Source organism: Myotis davidii, unplaced genomic scaffold (genome assembly GCF_000327345.1).
Source record: "Myotis davidii unplaced genomic scaffold, ASM32734v1 scaffold185, whole genome shotgun sequence".
NCBI lineage: Eukaryota > Metazoa > Chordata > Mammalia > Chiroptera > Vespertilionidae > Myotis > Myotis davidii.
Genome location: NW_006297811.1, coordinates 2,365,287 through 2,381,791, shown reverse-complemented (window position 1 = coordinate 2,381,791; position 16,505 = coordinate 2,365,287). Strand labels below are relative to the sequence as shown.

Genomic DNA, 16,505 nt, shown 5'->3' with positions numbered 1-16,505 from the left:
TTTATATCAATTAAGAAGCATATTAATTTCACACAAATAGCTACTGAACTCAGCATAGACTTTTAAGTATATTATATAGAAAAATCTTATTTTTAAGCATTAAAAAGCTAAACCAAAAAGAATTAGCAGAAATTAGGAAGTTGGGAAGTGCTTGAGATTTCAGAAAAGAATCACTCACAAAGTCAGTCCCTTATGATTTTTTAGAAGCCATGGCTTATTGTTTTGCCTCTATGCCATAAGTAATCTCTTTGAATAACATCTTTTGTTCAAAAATTCAAATGTAACTACTTTCTGACATAAACATTTCTGGTTAACAAATTGCTCACCAGTATCTTGTTTACATTGACCCCTTCAGTGATTAATTTAAAAAATTCTAAATATATTTAGAATCATATCATACAGATATGATTCTAAATATATTCAAGATGCAAAGTGATAAGTAGCTTAAAAATAACATTTTCATTTTGAAGTGATTTGTATCAGTTTACCCTATAAACACTAATACTCTAATAGATAGATTAATTCTTTGTAAGCATGACTCCTGGGACATTGCCAATATCTGGGTTTTTTCCCCCATTATTTGCCTCCTTCGCAGAGTTCATTATATAAGCTACTAGTGGCCTGGTGCACGGATTCATGCACATTGAAAGGAAGTTAATTAGAAGGTGGCCATGGGGTGAGACTGGGTGAGACGGGCCGGACATGCCCTGTAGCCAACCTCTCAGGTTCCCTCCCCGGCCACACCTGGGGTGGCGCCGGGGCTCGAAGGGCATCTGCAGAGTGAGTGGGTAATGAAAAGAATATAGGACTACACTGAGTCTCCTATCTACCTACTCCAGGACTTCTGTGAGGATCAAACGAGATAAGGCATAGGAAAAGCACTTCACAGACATTTGGTTAAACTATGAAATGTTTCCACCTGGCTATAAAGCAAGTCATATTCCTGGCTGAAGACACTACAAGGAGGCTAGTTGCTAGGGAGAGGAAGCTGGGCATTGCTATGTGACATCATTACCCGGCACCCACAGCCACTGTTTCTGGGCTGGGTTGGGCTGAGCTGGGGGCCACATTTTGCACCATGGGGTCTTGACAGTGTTGGCTGTGATTTGATGGGCTGTAGCTCCGCGGTGGTGGCGAGGCCTGTGTCCCACTTGGGGGAAGCCGAGTGTTGCTTTGTTGGTGCCAGGTCCGCGGTGCCATTTCTCTGTAAATGGCCAGTGTGTGTTATGGCAGCTCCTGTGTTGAGTGTCTGCCCCCTGGTAGTCCGTGCATGTCATAGTGACCGGTCGGATGGTCAGAGGGACACTTAGCATATTAGCCTTTATATAGAGAGATACTTGGACACACCCAATTATCACCCCTATCACTGTGCAATTTGCTTACTTTATTTGAAAACTTTCCATCTTATAGTTTCAAAGTTTCGTTTTTATTTTTTACTTGTGGACTATAAGAGCTATTGTATTTGAAACACAAGTGTACTTCTGTGTGCACCTTCCACACCATCCAGCTAGGATTAAAGGGTAATGTCTCAGCAATTGTGTAAATTCACATTCTTGGGTTCCAAGCAACACTTTTAGAAAAGGTTTCTTTCTTCTTTGTTATTTCAAAAATAAACAGTTACAGAACTGGTTCCTATCATGAATGGGCTGCTTCTATCATGGAATCACCCGATCTCAGAGCTGGATCTAGTCCAATATCCCACTCAGTTCAAGAATTCTTTCTTTAGCATAATTTAGCTCCTGGATGGATGATCATCTAGCCTTGGGTTAACTACGGCGGTGAGGTGTAATTATCCCACAAGAAAGAAAAATCATATTACTATGGAGGATATTTACCTGTGCTTTCTAAATTACCTCTATTAAGCATGTGCAATTTTTATAATTAGGAAAAAAGTTATAAAAATGCATATCAATACTTTAAAAAATGATATGCCTTTTGCATTTTCATCTAAAAAGTTGATGAGTGTTAAAGAATAAAGACAAGGATAGAGCCCTACTTCTAGTAGAGATTTCCCTCCAGGGTGATACAGGGCTATTCATTTATTATTAGGATTGTTAATTTAAACCCAACCCTTCCTGGCAATAGTGACATATTGAAGTTGTATTAATATGGCAAAGGATGCAGGCTTTTGATTCCATATCTTCATATTTGTTATATTCTCAAAAAATAGAATTGTCTGGTGGAATTTCTCCTTCCCTTTCTTAGTTTAAAAGCAATTTCTCAAGAATTCATAGAAATAATGAATAATTGAGTCAGTCAAGCATGAAAAAATAATATTCTTTTTCTACTATAATGCATGTTTTTAAAAACTAAACAAAATAGTTTAGATTTAAAACTCTGAAATTTGGCATAAAATGAATACTCAAAGGACCATTAATGCATGTCTGAGTGTGGGAAAGCATTTGCCTTTGAGAAAATTTGAGAATAAAAAAACATACATTTTGCTGGGTGTGGACAGAGAATTAGGCCTTATTCAGAAAGAAATGGTTACATGATATAATTGTTTCTGATAGAATATACACAAAGAACACACTGACTTTGAGAAGTTCAGTTCAATTTGACTTTTTATCTATCTCTTTATTTCCCTGAGACCTGGCCTTTGAATGATTTCTTTTTTTAAATGTAGCCTAAAACTGAATAGTATATTTTTTTCTAAAATTTGCCAGTGAAGCAAGCAAAAGCAGGGCTCATCACCTTCACAGCATGGTATCTTTCCTCCACTTCTCCAGGTCACTGCTCATCTCAGAGCAAGAATGGAGACTGAACGTGGGGTGTGGAGCTGTTACATGGGCCCAGGGCCAGAAAGAGCGAGGGGCCTGAGAAGAGGAATGACTTATGTGCTGGATAAAACATGGCAATGTGTTGCTAACGTTTTCCTTGGAAAGAATGCATCTGGTCTTGATAAAAGCATTTTTTTTGCACCATATCAGATTTCACATCAATGATAGTCATTGTTTTGAACTGAAACCTAAGAGAGAAAAATGTCATTCTGAATCTTACTGCGCAAGATGAAGTCAGAGAAAGTCCTGGGCATGCGCAATCTCTCATAGTTAGCCTATCTCTTCAAGCGCAGGTCAACAACCACTAAGCCCCAAGCACTAGGATTCAAAGATTAATAAAGTGTAGGCCTTGCTCGCAAAGAGCTTACAGTCAAGTACGAGAGAAATACACTTAGATGTGACCTGAAGGTCAGCACGATAAATGTGTGCCCGGGTTATTATGTGGTCACAGAGGGGAACCCCTGACTCAGCCTAGAAGGGTATCTAGGGACCCTCCAACCCAGGCAGTAAACTTCTCTGAGCAGCATCTTCACCTCAGTATAGCCCATAGTAAGCGCTAGATAAATATTTGCTGGACTTGGCTGAGTGCATTATATTGACATTAAAAGTTTTCATGCAAGACCAAAGGGCTGATTGAAGGTGTGTGTATATTCCCATTAAAGCTTTGAAGAATTCAGATATATAGCCTGCTTATTTTCTCCACAACACTTAGCACGCCCAATATTGTATACATTACTGTCTTTATTGTCCGCTACCCCTTAACCCCCAGAAGTGTGAGCTCCTTGAGAATGGGATTTGTATTTCCATTGCTTATAACTGTTGATGGCATCTAGCGTACTGAGTAAATATGTACTGAATGAGTGTGAAGTTCAACACTAGTTGAACTGATAAAATGGACAGTTTAAGAGAAAAAGAGGGGAATTTTGCTTTGCTTTTATCTTTTGGATATATGAAGCAAATTTATGAGACAGTATGAGAATTCAGTGCCTAAGTTATCGTTGTGTACAGCAATGATTCTTGGTGTTTTGAAAATCTTATGGATGCTATTAACTCCCTCTATAGAAAAATGCACATACACCTCAAGTTTTGACATCAACAAGTATACAAAAACATTTAATTGAGACTGTAATGGAGAAGGGAAAATTTTTTTGAAAGAATTGACTAGACATTTTTGTGGATTTGCTTATTTTTTTGGAAACAATTCTAATGCCCATCTAGTACTACTCTTTATTTTATTTGTAAAATGGGACTTATTATATGATCGATGTGTCAAGGAGGTTATATTGTCTAGCTCAATATTGAAGTATATTTTTTAAAAATATATTATTTATTTGATTTTTCCCCCTCTAACTCTCCTTAACTTTATTTAGCCAAAAAAATGTTTTAGATATATCAATATATATATATCATTAATAAGTTAAAAGTAGGCACTTAATTTTAAAAGGTATAAAAAAAAATTTTCTCAGTATTCAGAATACAAAATAGAATACATTTTAAAATTAAGCCCACTTTTTTGTTATTAAATTTATTAGGGTATCATTGGTTAATAACATATTCAGATGTACAACTTTAGAATACAACATGTGTATATTGTGTGCTCCCTGCCTGTGCGCCCTTGTCATTTGTTGTCACCTTATATTTGACCCCCTTTCCCTCTTCTAAAACCCCTAACTTTTGAAAATGGTTATCCAAAAATGTTGCTATCTCAAAAGGTCTGGAGTTATAAATAATTTCCTATATCAGATGTGGTAGGCAGTCCCTACAATGGCTCTCAAAGATCCCTGCCTCCTAGTATTCACACATTTTGTGCAGTCTTTTTTGATTGTGGACTAAATCTAGTGACTTGATTTAAAAGAATAGCATATGGCAAAAGTGATGGGATGTCACTTTTGAAATTAGGTTATAAAAGACCAACTTCCATTTTGCTTCTCTCTCTCTCTCTCTCTCTCTCTCTCTCTCTCACACACACACACACAAACACACACACACACACACACACACACACACACGCACTCACACTTCTTGCTTGCTTGTTGTGATGAAGCAAGTTATCATGGGTGCCCTATAAAGAGTCCAATGTAGTGAGCAAGGCCAATCAGGAACTGAATTCTGCTAACATCCATGTCAGTGAACTTGGAATCTAATTCTCCCCTGGTTGAGCCTTGAGATGAAAACCGCCCTGGCCATCGCCTTGACTCTGGCAGAGGTTAGTGGCAGAGGCCCAGGCCCTGGGTTATGGGAGAGGGAGAACATGCGTATGAAAGGTTGTACTCAGGAGAGAGATACAGGAGATTCATTCACGATGAACAGGCCTGACAGAAAGCACAAAGGCACGGTGGAAATTTGAAGAACTTGTCTTGTGAGAGACCCTGGGCCAAGGTCCCCAGCCAAGCTGCCTCTGGATTCCTGAACCACAAAAACTGTGAGATAAATGTAGGCCACTAAGTTTTGTGGTAATTTCTTACATATTAGTAGGTAATGAATACATCAAGAACGACCTTATCTACAGCCAGGGAAACTGATGTTATAACTTAAATGTTACTGAAATGGCTTTTAGTGTAGATGTCAGTAAATCAGTAGTATTTCAGACTAAGAGTAGCATATTTTCGAAAAACCATCCTTACTAAGACCTCAGGTGACTCATTTTTTTAAAAAATTATCTAGTTTCTTGGTTCTCTAACAAACTTCTCCCCCACCCCAAGTTTTTCTTTGTAGCATATTGTTTCTATTTCATTTTAATAAGTTGAATGGAGAGAAATATTAACAATGTCTTATAATAAAACTGTTAGATTTGATAGTTTCATTAAATGACTATAGAAATAAGGAGATTTCTGAGAAGAAAACCTATTATGTTTATACATTTACATTTATATCTGCTGCAATTATTAATGGTTTTGAAATAACTGGCATGTGTTAGAATATTTATATATCAATTTCTAAGAGGAATCTAGGGAGATTTCAGTTTTAGGCTGGGTATATTAAATGCTCTTCCTCCTGTGGGAATATTATAGATTGTAAAGATTATCATAACTAGAACAGGGCAACAAAAGAAACAAACACAAGTAGACTGTATCACTGAGGGGGAAAAAACCTCTTTCCTGTGATTGGTATAGATTTTAAAGCGGCTAATTCTGGGGGAGGAAATGTGATACATTATCTTCTTTGAGGTATGGGAGCTGGGAGAAGGGCATATGAAAATGTGGGATCTTCTGGTACAAGAGAATTAAACTACTGTTTGCTTCTCTCTCTCTCTCTCTCTCTCTCTCTCTCTCTCTCTCTCTCTCCCTCTCCTCTCCTGCTCTTTAATTGTTCAGAAACTACAAGAAGGTTTAATATTTATTTGACTTTGTTCGTATGCCCTTTATTTTTCTATGCACAGATCTACTTATGAAGAACTTATACAGATTGGAAGAAAATGTTATGATAAAAAAAAAACTATTTAATCCTCATGAGTTAGATTTCCTGTCTCTCCAACAGATGTTATCAGGATAATTGCAAACAAAACTCTATATAACACATACCAGGTGACTTAATATTTGTATTCAGTAATATAACTCCTAAAGTTGCATATCGGCTTCCCTGTAGACAGGGCAAACAAATCAAAGTGTGAATCCAGGTCTCTGGGACTTGACCTAGAAAACTTTAAAGCTTTGATTCTCTGAAAAACGGAGAGCTGGTTCTGAACTTAATTCCAAGAGCTCGCGGGCGTTTTGATAACTCTTTGTAACAGAGTGATTTTATAGTTTTGCTCTAACTTTGCCTGCGCTCCGGAAGTACCCTCCCTTTTCTGCTCAGCAGGGCTTTTTCACTTCTTGCTCCTTGTTTTTTTCCATTGCATCAGAGTGGCTTAGTAAAGTAAGAAAGGAGAGGTAAGGGATGAGGAGAGTGTGGGGAGTTACCATTGTCTCTGCAGTCCTAGCTCACCTGGGAAAACGTGCCCTTATTCTCCACCACCCTAAGGCCACGGTGGGGGCAGGAAGATCTCAGGTCTCTCTAAAGCCCAATTTGAAGGCATGATGGAGCAGGCTGCACAGTGTAAGGAGAGGAGGGTGTTCTGAGAATCTGCTTTTTCAGGTGATACAACAGTCTGTGGGGGTGGGGAGATGAGGCTGGGGGAAGCTAAGGACAAATGATTGGCTACTTCCTCCAACTTTTTTTTTTTGCTTATGGTTCTAGCAACCAATACCATCAATACCTATCTCCAAATTTGACTTTAAACAGCTTGGAAATAAACAATTACATATAAGGTTCCTGTGTCAGTATAAATTCTACTTTAGTTAGGAAACCTTGAATGATTAAATGGATCTGTGTGAAAAACAAGTACCCCAGGCCTGATTATTTTCAAAACCCCAAAGTGACTTAATAACTTTCCTACCAAATTTATACAATTATTCTCTCCTGCTCAACGTTTCCTCAGTTTTCCTTCAAAAATTGGACCATGTCTTCAGAAAATGGTTTGGTCTTGCTGTTTCTACCATGGCAAAATTTATTTTAGTTCTTCAGCTTTCCACCGTGCTTCTTTCTGTGCTTTCTGTCAGGTCTCTTCATCAAGAATGAGCCCCCTTATAAGCCTCCTGAGTACAAGCCTTCATACTCCTACTCTTCCTCTCCCACAAACCAGACCGTCTGGAGGCCTGGAGCTCTGCCACTCCATTAGCAGCTTCAGCTTAGAACTGGATTGGAAATGCCAAGCTTCCGGTGACATTACAGATTGCTGGTTGGTGCCGAACGCTGGCTTAGTTATATCCTTGGCAGGTCCCTGGATGCTAACCAGATAGCCCATGAGCTCCAAGTTAACAAGGTCGATGTGTTTTGAGTCGATCTCCAAAAACAAGAACGTTCTGTCTCTTAAAATTCAAATTAAATAAAGCAACTTAATAAGGCTCTTTTGTGTTTGGGACCCTCCCACACCCCCACCCTCCCACAGATGTTTCCACGGTCATTGTCCACAGGACTCTGAGAAGCTGTAGGAGGCCCGGCTTCCTCTCCACCATTGCGGAAAGGGAGCATGCTTCACGGGGCAGAGGCTGTGCTCCTCTGCGCCACCTGCACAGAGCTCCGGGGAGAGTGACCTGAAGGTATCCACGTTGGAGTGTTTGTGATATTTTGATTCACCATTTTTCTTAATATCTGTTTGAGGTATTAAGACAAATAATTTAATACAGTGTCAGAAACTAATGGCAGTTTAAAAGCAGTAACTATTCATTCTAAGAAGACATTTAGGTAGTTTTTTGAAACATTTTTTCATGATTGAAAAATTTTACTTGAAACAAATTATACTCACCATGGATTTTCAAACAGAGATTGAGAAGTGAAAAGCCACACTTACAGAATTACTATTAGCATCATGTTATATTGGAAAAGCAAATGGTTACCAGGGTTACCATTTACCAGGGTTACCATTTACCAGGGTTAAATGGTAAATTCAATGTAAATGTTTATGTAAATTTTTTATGAAAATTTATACGAAGTTTTTAAGTTTAATTTTTATCTTTAAGATTTTTTTTTTTTTAGTTTGTTTTTAGTCCAGCTTTTTCAAAGTAAGAAGAGTAGGGTGGATCCGCACAGGTGTTTGGCAGACTAAGGTATTATGAAACTTACCCTCCCTGTCTCAGAGTTGCATTATGTGGTTGGCTCCAGTGACTACTGGCAAGCAGTCAGAGATTTTCAAGTATCCAAACTAGAGGAAGGTAATGAGATATAATGCCAAATTGTCATCTCAAATTACCTTTGGAACAAAAGAAAAAAAAAAGATGAGATTCCTAATTCCTAAAATTTTGTGTGTATTACTTTAATTATATACACCCTATTCGTATATTCCAAATTTTAGGGGTTTTTTTTCCTGAATATAAAAGTAATATATACCCTTCATACAAACTTCAAACATTACAGAACTATAAAATAAAACAAACTATCAATAGTTTTGGGATATATTTTTCCAAATTAAAAAGATTCTCTATCCTTTCAGTATTCAGTGTCCACTATTACTTTTCTTGTTTTGTTAACCCTCACCTGAGGATATTTTTCTATTGATTTTGGATGCAGTAGAAGGGAGGGAGGAGAGAGAGAAAGACAGAGAAAGAGAGAGAAAGAGAGAGACATCGATGTGAGAGAGACACGTGCCCCAACCAGGCCAGGAATCTAACTTGCAACCCAGGTAGGTACCCTTGACGGGAAATTGAACTCATGATCCTTCAGTGCCTGGGCTGACACTCTAATCACTAAGGAACATGAACAGGAGCTAGGGCCCAAGACTTTTAAGGGTGGAGATTTCAGGGGAGGTCCCAGGGGAAGATTTCAATAGACTATTCAGCAGTTTCCCAATTGTGTCATTTCAGGGTCTAGGCCTCCACTGAGCATCAGGGCAGGGAATCATTATTTAACGCAACTGGTCTGGAGGTGGCTGGCTTTGTTGTTTTGCTGAGCCTTGAGCTGAAATACAACTGAGACCGAGGCCTAGTATTTATCTGCATGGAGGAAAGGTCAGGGGAGGTTCCACCCTACAATTGTCCTTTACTAGGCACTCCACCCTGGTGACCTTCTCTTCCTGGCCATGGTCCTTGCTCTGCTCATGTCTAACTGCCTCCCACAAAAGCATATCAAGTATTATGAAAAAAATTAAAAAACATTCTAAATATTTTAAAACAGTCTTCATGTTACTCGTTGCTCTCACACTTCAGATTTTGTAATCACCAACTTCTTTACTTGTTATTGGCACCAACTTCTCCTCCTAAGTTTATGTCTGTATTCTAGGGCCTAAGCATGAGGCCTAGCATATAGAAAGTGTTCAATAAATATTTTAAATAAATTAAGGGATAAATAACTGCGTGAGGAATAAGGGATGGCTTCACAAGATGATGTTGAGCTAGATATTGAAGGAAAAGGATAAAATCGGTTGAGTGCTTATTATGTGACAGGCACTGTTCTAAATACTTGATACTTAGTGTGTGTGTGTGGGGGGGAATTATTTTCCTCTCAACTTTCAAAGTTCTTCTGGCTAAGCTAATTATCAAATTATCATTAGACAGATTAACAGGAGAAAATTACCAAATTTGTTACGAATGTACATACGAGGGTTCCATAAGAATATAGGGCCCAAGAATGCATTGGGAAGTTGAGACTTATATACCATCTTGGGCTATAGAGAAAGGGGCTTGTAGTTTGGGATTTCAAAGGCAGGAAGGCAATATTAAAGCAAAAGTTTGGTAAATAAATGTTTGCTAGGCCGTCTTTACCAATGAAACACTGAGAGGACTTTGATTAAATGGGCCTTGACAAATTCCTCCCTATCATATGCTAGTTCATGCTAAATTATAGTTATCTATGTTGATATCTCCCTTCCTGGAATAGGTCCTCTATCTAAATTTGGGTAGTTAGGGAGAAAGCCAAAAGTGTTTTTGAGCTTTTTATTCCTTAAAAATAACCAGCTTGAAATAATATTCTGATGCAAGCAAATTTTGAGAACCATTATTCTAGACTGGCGATTCTCACCCTTGACGGAAAATTAGAATCATCTGGGTTCCTTGGGCAAAAAATCCTATTGCGAATGCTACAACCCGGACAATTAAGTCCACCATTCTTAATACAGTCAAGAGTGATTTTTAAAACTCTCCAGGTGGTTCTATTATGGCATAAAGATGGAAAGCTACCGATCGATATCCATGCTTTTAAAATTATGCTCTCCAGGTGCTGTGCCCTTTCCCGCTTCCTACAGGGCAGTGGCCTGCCTGCCCTGCTTCCTGATATTGTGTCCCTTACAGAAAGGCCACGGTGACGCTCCTTCCTGGATGAGGATTAAGCGCATGGGTGTGTTACTGAACTCAAGAGGTTTTCCGTTTGGGGTGCTCTATTTAAGAATGAGACACGATTGTCACAAGATAGTTTATTTACTTGCAGCAAGTACAGGAGTCAGGGGATTCATAACCAAAGCTCTGTCTCCCTGAAGGGAGGCGTGGCTATTGCTCATATACACTATTTGGTCAGTTACGCATTGATTTCTTCTTTGCAGTTGGCCACATTTACTGGTTAGGCTCCTGTCAAACTCATCCTGTTTACCACTGGTCTGCAAAATACTGTGCAACATTTGACCACTTAGCAAGAATAACGTTTAGTAATAACATTTAGAACTGCATAGGCCTTGAGACCCTTGTCCCATCTAACAGGTGGGCCGAAGCCTTTGCAGATATCAGATGTCACATATCAAACATGTCTACCCGCTTGCACCTGTTATGTTCAGTGTGAACATGGCTCTCCCTTCTTGGTTTGATATTATTAGGCTTTCACCAAATCCACAGGAAGGTGAACCTGGAATTAAATCAGCACCAGAAAACATAAATTGAAAGACCAGAGGCAAGGAACAGTATTCCTTTAAACAGAATTATTTTGGGAGGATTTTCTCAGGGGGGAGGTTTATCTTTATACACCGCTCTTACCACACAGCAGAAACTAGCAAGCTTCGCTGCCCTCAGTTACTGGCTTCGCTTCCACAGGGTCCTATTGATAGTGGGGAAGGGCACATAATAAGAACAAGTCATAGTTGTCCAATAATTATTCACCTCACTATAGATAAGACGTTTTCTTACAGACCCTGGAGGATGAAACAAGGCTGTAAAAAGATAAGATGCCTCCATGGGTCCATTACTCAGGAAAGAAATACAGTTTGAGAACAGACCAAGGGCAGAACACCCTTTGATTTGGTTGCTGTGTCCAGACCTTGACCCGCTCTGGGAGTTTTTCTCAGGAACGCTGACCATTCTCCTGTCCCAGGAACGGGCTGAGCTGTTTGTAACATCATAGAAGATTAGTCATCTTGTTATCAGACTTTGAGTTCCTGAAGGCCAAACTGCAAACTCTAACCTCCCCTTTCCATGTTACACTAGCTGCTTGCAGCTGCATGTAGCTATCTTCTCCCTGTGTGTATAGAAGCAGCCAACTGGCAAGGGCGGTCAGAGCAGAATTGCCAGGGAGACCGATTGCTCTCCCCATACTGCCGGCATTATTGGAATAAATGTTCATATATGATTCAACCCTGTCTCTGCTTAATTTGGCTCAAGTAGTGACAGGCTGCCTTGAACCCATTGAGTCTGGTTTCACTATCAGTGACTAATACAGACATTTCTATTCTCCAGTGTCATGGATACTGTGACCCTTTAGTCCCCTTAATAGTTGGTTCTCTTGCTGTTGTAAAGCCAAAAACATTGGCAAACCCAGCCAATGTAACCTTCAAAGCCTATGAAGGCATGATGTCACCAGGAAATGATGGCTAACACGCAATTAATTGATAAACTCCTACCTCCAGATGATGAACATTGCTGAGGCCTTGTATAGAAGAACGCTAGGATCGTTGTAGTTGAGTAGAAACCTTTCCCAGTGCTCCATATTGAAACTTCTATTTGCAGTGTTAAAATAAACTGTTTTGCAAACACACACCGATGACAGACTAAATAATGTCTTTTTGGGGGGAAATTTGTGGTCTTTTAATCTTCTACACATGTATAATATTGTCCAGAATATATTAGCATTAAATAAATGAAAGACCCAGCTTCTTTTTCCCAAATGCAATTCAGCAAAATAAGATAATGCTACCACATTTGAACATTTGAAAATTACTAGTCCGCTTACTGAAAACTTGTTCAGATATAAATGAGCAGTTAAGATATAAATGATTTATGCATGCTGTGGTTTGGGTTCCAAATGGATTTTAGTTTATGGATTTATTCCAAAATCACTTAATCACCATGCAGCTTCTCTCTCTCTCTCTCTCTCTCTCTCTCTCTTTCTGTATGTATGTACACATACATACAGAATATATACATAGGTTCTCTTAGAGGTTGGAGTTTTTGCATAAATTTTTGCATGTAGATAAGGTAAGGTTATATCTCTTTAACATATTCTAATGAAATGACTCATATTGATTTCATCAAGTACTATAATATTCAGATAACAATTGCTTATAGTTTGGTTCATCAGGGATTCCCTTAGAGCGAGGTACAGAGCCTAGTGAAGGAAATCAGGATATGGAACCCCAAAATATATATTATCGAGGACCAGAGGAACCTGTAAACAAACCTCACTCCATTTGTTTCTTCCCATGTTTACCTTCCCACAGTTTGCCACCCTTTGGGAACCTAAAACTGCTTTCCTTTGTCCTGTCATTTCTCTACAAATTTATTGTTCTTTGTTGACGATGCTTTATATTGCAGTTGTAAGCTGCTGCTTTGAGTCACTCCTCCTTTGGGGGTATCTTCTGCATGATGTGCACTACACGTGTTAATAAACTCATTCTTTTGTGAATGTCTTCTTCTTAAAGAGTCCCAGCTGAAAAGCTATGATGGGTGGAAGTAAAGTTTTGCCTCCTCTATATTAGCACTCATTTAACTTGTATCCTCACTTCAGGATGCAGGGGAAAAGTCAACTTTCTCCTTGGTTGGCAATTACACTGGGGCTTGCTATCCCAGGGATTCAGCCTCCTACATTTGACCCAGGGTAGCCCACCCGCTAACATATTGAACACTGGGATTCTTTCTTTTCTTTTTTTTATCCTCACCAAAGGATATGTTTTTATTGATTTTAGAGAGAGAGAAGGAGGGAGGGAGGGAGGGAGGGAGGGAGGGAGAGAAACATCAATCAGCCTTCTCCCGCAGGCATCTGGACTGGGATGGAACCTGCAACCTGGGTATGTACCCTGACCTGGAATCGAACTCACGACCTTTCAGTGTATGGGGACGATGCTCAAACCAACTGAGCCACACCAGCCAGCACCAACACTGGAATTCTAAAATCAGAAACTCAAAAGGTCAAAGGTCCTACATTTGACTCTGAAGTTTGAGGGTTGGCCACCCTGATAGATTTTCGCATTTCTAATAAACATGGAACTCTCAAATTAGAACCCCTACAAGTCAAAGGTCTTTCATTCATACAGAAACACAAGAACCAGGCATGTTGAGATTTTCAATTAAAAAAAAATCAGAATTTATTTTACATAGTAATGTGCTTTTTGTGCAAAGAAATACAGCATCATTTACTAAAATAACACAAACCATCATCTACTATATTTTTTCTATTAATCTTTTTATAAATTTTATTTATTAATTTGAGACAGAGGAAAGAAGAGAGAAAAAACACATTAATTTATTGTTTCACTTATCATTGCATTTATTGGTTGCTTCTGTTATGTGCCCTGACTGGAAATTGAATCTACAACCTTGGTGTATTAGGATGATACTCTAACCAACTTAGCTACCTAGCCATGGCTAGATTACCTTTTTTCTCAAAGAAGGTAAAACATTTGCAATGCTGTATGTGCTATTAAGAATTTCCTGAATAGGCATATCTTGTTTTATTGCACTTTGCTTTATTTCGGTTCACAGACTTTTTATGGCTTAATTTATTGCAACAATGTTTTAGTGCAGTGATTTGGAACCCAACGCACAGTATCTGAGGTGTATGCCTTTTCTTGAAATCTCAATATTAGATCAGAATACTAAAGTCATCCTATATAATAAAAGCATAATATGCAAATTGACTGAATGGCCGAACAACCAGTCGCTGTGACCATCAGACCATCAGGGGGCAGATGCTCAATGCAGGCAGGAACTGCCCCCTGGCGGTCAGTGTGCTCCCACGGGGGAGCACTGCTGAGCCAGAAGCGGGGCTCATGGCTGGCGAGCGCAGCAGCAGTGGTGGGAGCCTCTCCCACTTCCACTGCAGGCAGGCAGTAAGGAGCAAGGTGTCCGGACTGGGAGAGGCCTGGACTGCGAGAGGGATGTCTGACTGCTGGCTTAGGCCCAGGGATCGGGCCTAAGCCAGCAGGCAGACATCCCCTGAGGGGTCCCAGATTGTGAGAGGGTGCAGACAGGCTGAGGGCCCCCACCCTTGCACAGATCTCATGCACTGGGCCTTTAGTATTTAATATGATTAGAGCTCATTGTGCACTGAACTTACTTGGGCAAAAATGTTTGATTTTGACTTGATTGTATTTGATCAAATATTTGATTTGATTGTAAGTTTAGTATTTGCACCTGTGTAACAGAAACCTTCGTTTGTGAATCACACTCATTATTAACATCACCAATTGTGTGCAGATAACTGCACAACTATAGTTTCTTCCAAGAAAAATTAAAACAAATTTTTTTCTTTCATCCATTTTTTTAAAATAAAACCTAGTCTTACAAACTACTTGAAAGGACTGGAAAATTGCATGTTCTGACTAACATTTATGTGGAAAAATAAGTTATTGGAATGGCTCGTGGATATACAAGATTGCTCCCCCACTAGGACTTTTACTAATATCGCTCAACACAACTGGAACTCTTTCCATTAGAGAAATAAACACATGGAAGAGAGGTGAGCCTTACCTGCACTGGCAGGATCTTGTAATCCCTGTGTAATGAAGGCTTAGAGGAAGAGCCCACACTCTTTTGGGGCTACTCCCTGTATTTACATCAGCTTTCCTATAGGTAGATATTATATCACAGAAACAGGAGTAGACTGGTAACACATCTAAATTTATGTAATAAGAGCTGCTTTATGATAAGGTTCCGTTTTGCAAACGTTTTTGTTTCGTCTTCACTGTCTTCTGTTTGGTTCCCAGGCCTGTTGTTAAACTGTTTTTCTCTCACATAAAGCGCTGTAATTGTAATGTGCCTCAGTTAATTTAAGAGAGTGTCTTTTGTAAAGTATACCTTCTTCTCAGATGTTGTAGGGTTAATTATTTATGGATTATAAAATCGACAGTGAAAAGTGTTACTTAAATGCAATGAATGTTTTAAAAGAACTCTGCGACGCCAATAAAACGTTCTCTACATAAAAGCACTCATTCTAGATAATTCAAAGGCCGGGCCTAAGAAGCTTCTGGAGAGAAGTATGGCCAAGAAACAATTACTGGAACAAAGCATTCTGATAAGAAAAAAGAACATAATTAGAAATAAAGAAGATACTGAATGGATGTGTGTCTAGTTTGTGGATCTATAAAACCAACAGATAATCAATCCTAAACACTATCTGGTATATCATTAGGTAGAGATGCATAGGGCAGACATCAGGAATCCTATTTAACTGAAAAGGAAATTGGGGCGCAGAAATCTTCCGTGTCCCCTGCATGTCAGACACTCCCTTCTGGCTCTCCTATGACTTTTTCCATTTCTTGACACTTTAGGTGTAAATATCCATAAAAACAGAACTTCAGTGCTGTACCATCACTATTCTGACCCTAGTTTTGGTAACACTAGGCCAGTTTTACCAAAGAAGAAACTGAAGCTCCTAAAGATTGAGTTACTCATCGTTATTCAGAGAGAGGTTCTTAAACATCCCGGCTTCTAGAACTTAGGAAAGTTATCTGCAGGATAAACGGGACTGTGGTTTGGGCCCTGCCGCACCTGCACTCTAGCCCACATGGACACAGCACACATTTACGTTCATAAACGTCCCGCGGGCGATCTGCAGCGACCTGTGTGGCGGCGCCCACGCTCTCCTTCTCGCCTTTCCCCGAGTTCTACTTGGGCCTGGGCTTTCTGGGTCAAGGTTTGGCTTCCTCCTGCCTCCTGCTCACGGGCATGGCTGCACCCAGGACTGTGGGCAGGGCGCTCTGTAAGGGTAGATGGAAGTCTGCTTCGCAGCAGCCGGTCCTGGGTGTCTGCAAACCTCCCCAGGCTCCCCCTCGGCGCCCCTGCAGCGCATGGCTCCCTCCTCCGGCGGCGGCTCTGCCAGGGGCCCCGCACGCCCCAC

At 39.7% G+C, this 16,505-nt stretch overlaps 1 long non-coding RNA gene and 1 pseudogene across 1 annotated transcript; both read left to right on the top strand.

Moving 5' to 3' along the window:
* The first annotated feature begins 4,950 nt into the window (after positions 1-4,950).
* Positions 4,951-7,658, top strand: LOC107184622. Its single transcript, XR_001515523.1, has 2 exons — positions 4,951-5,213; positions 6,160-7,658. It is a non-coding gene; the product is annotated as an uncharacterized LOC107184622 (long non-coding RNA).
* A 2,223-nt stretch (positions 7,659-9,881) lies between these two features.
* LOC102752214 lies at positions 9,882-12,095 on the top strand (annotated as a pseudogene).
* Positions 12,096-16,505: the final 4,410 nt, after the last annotated feature.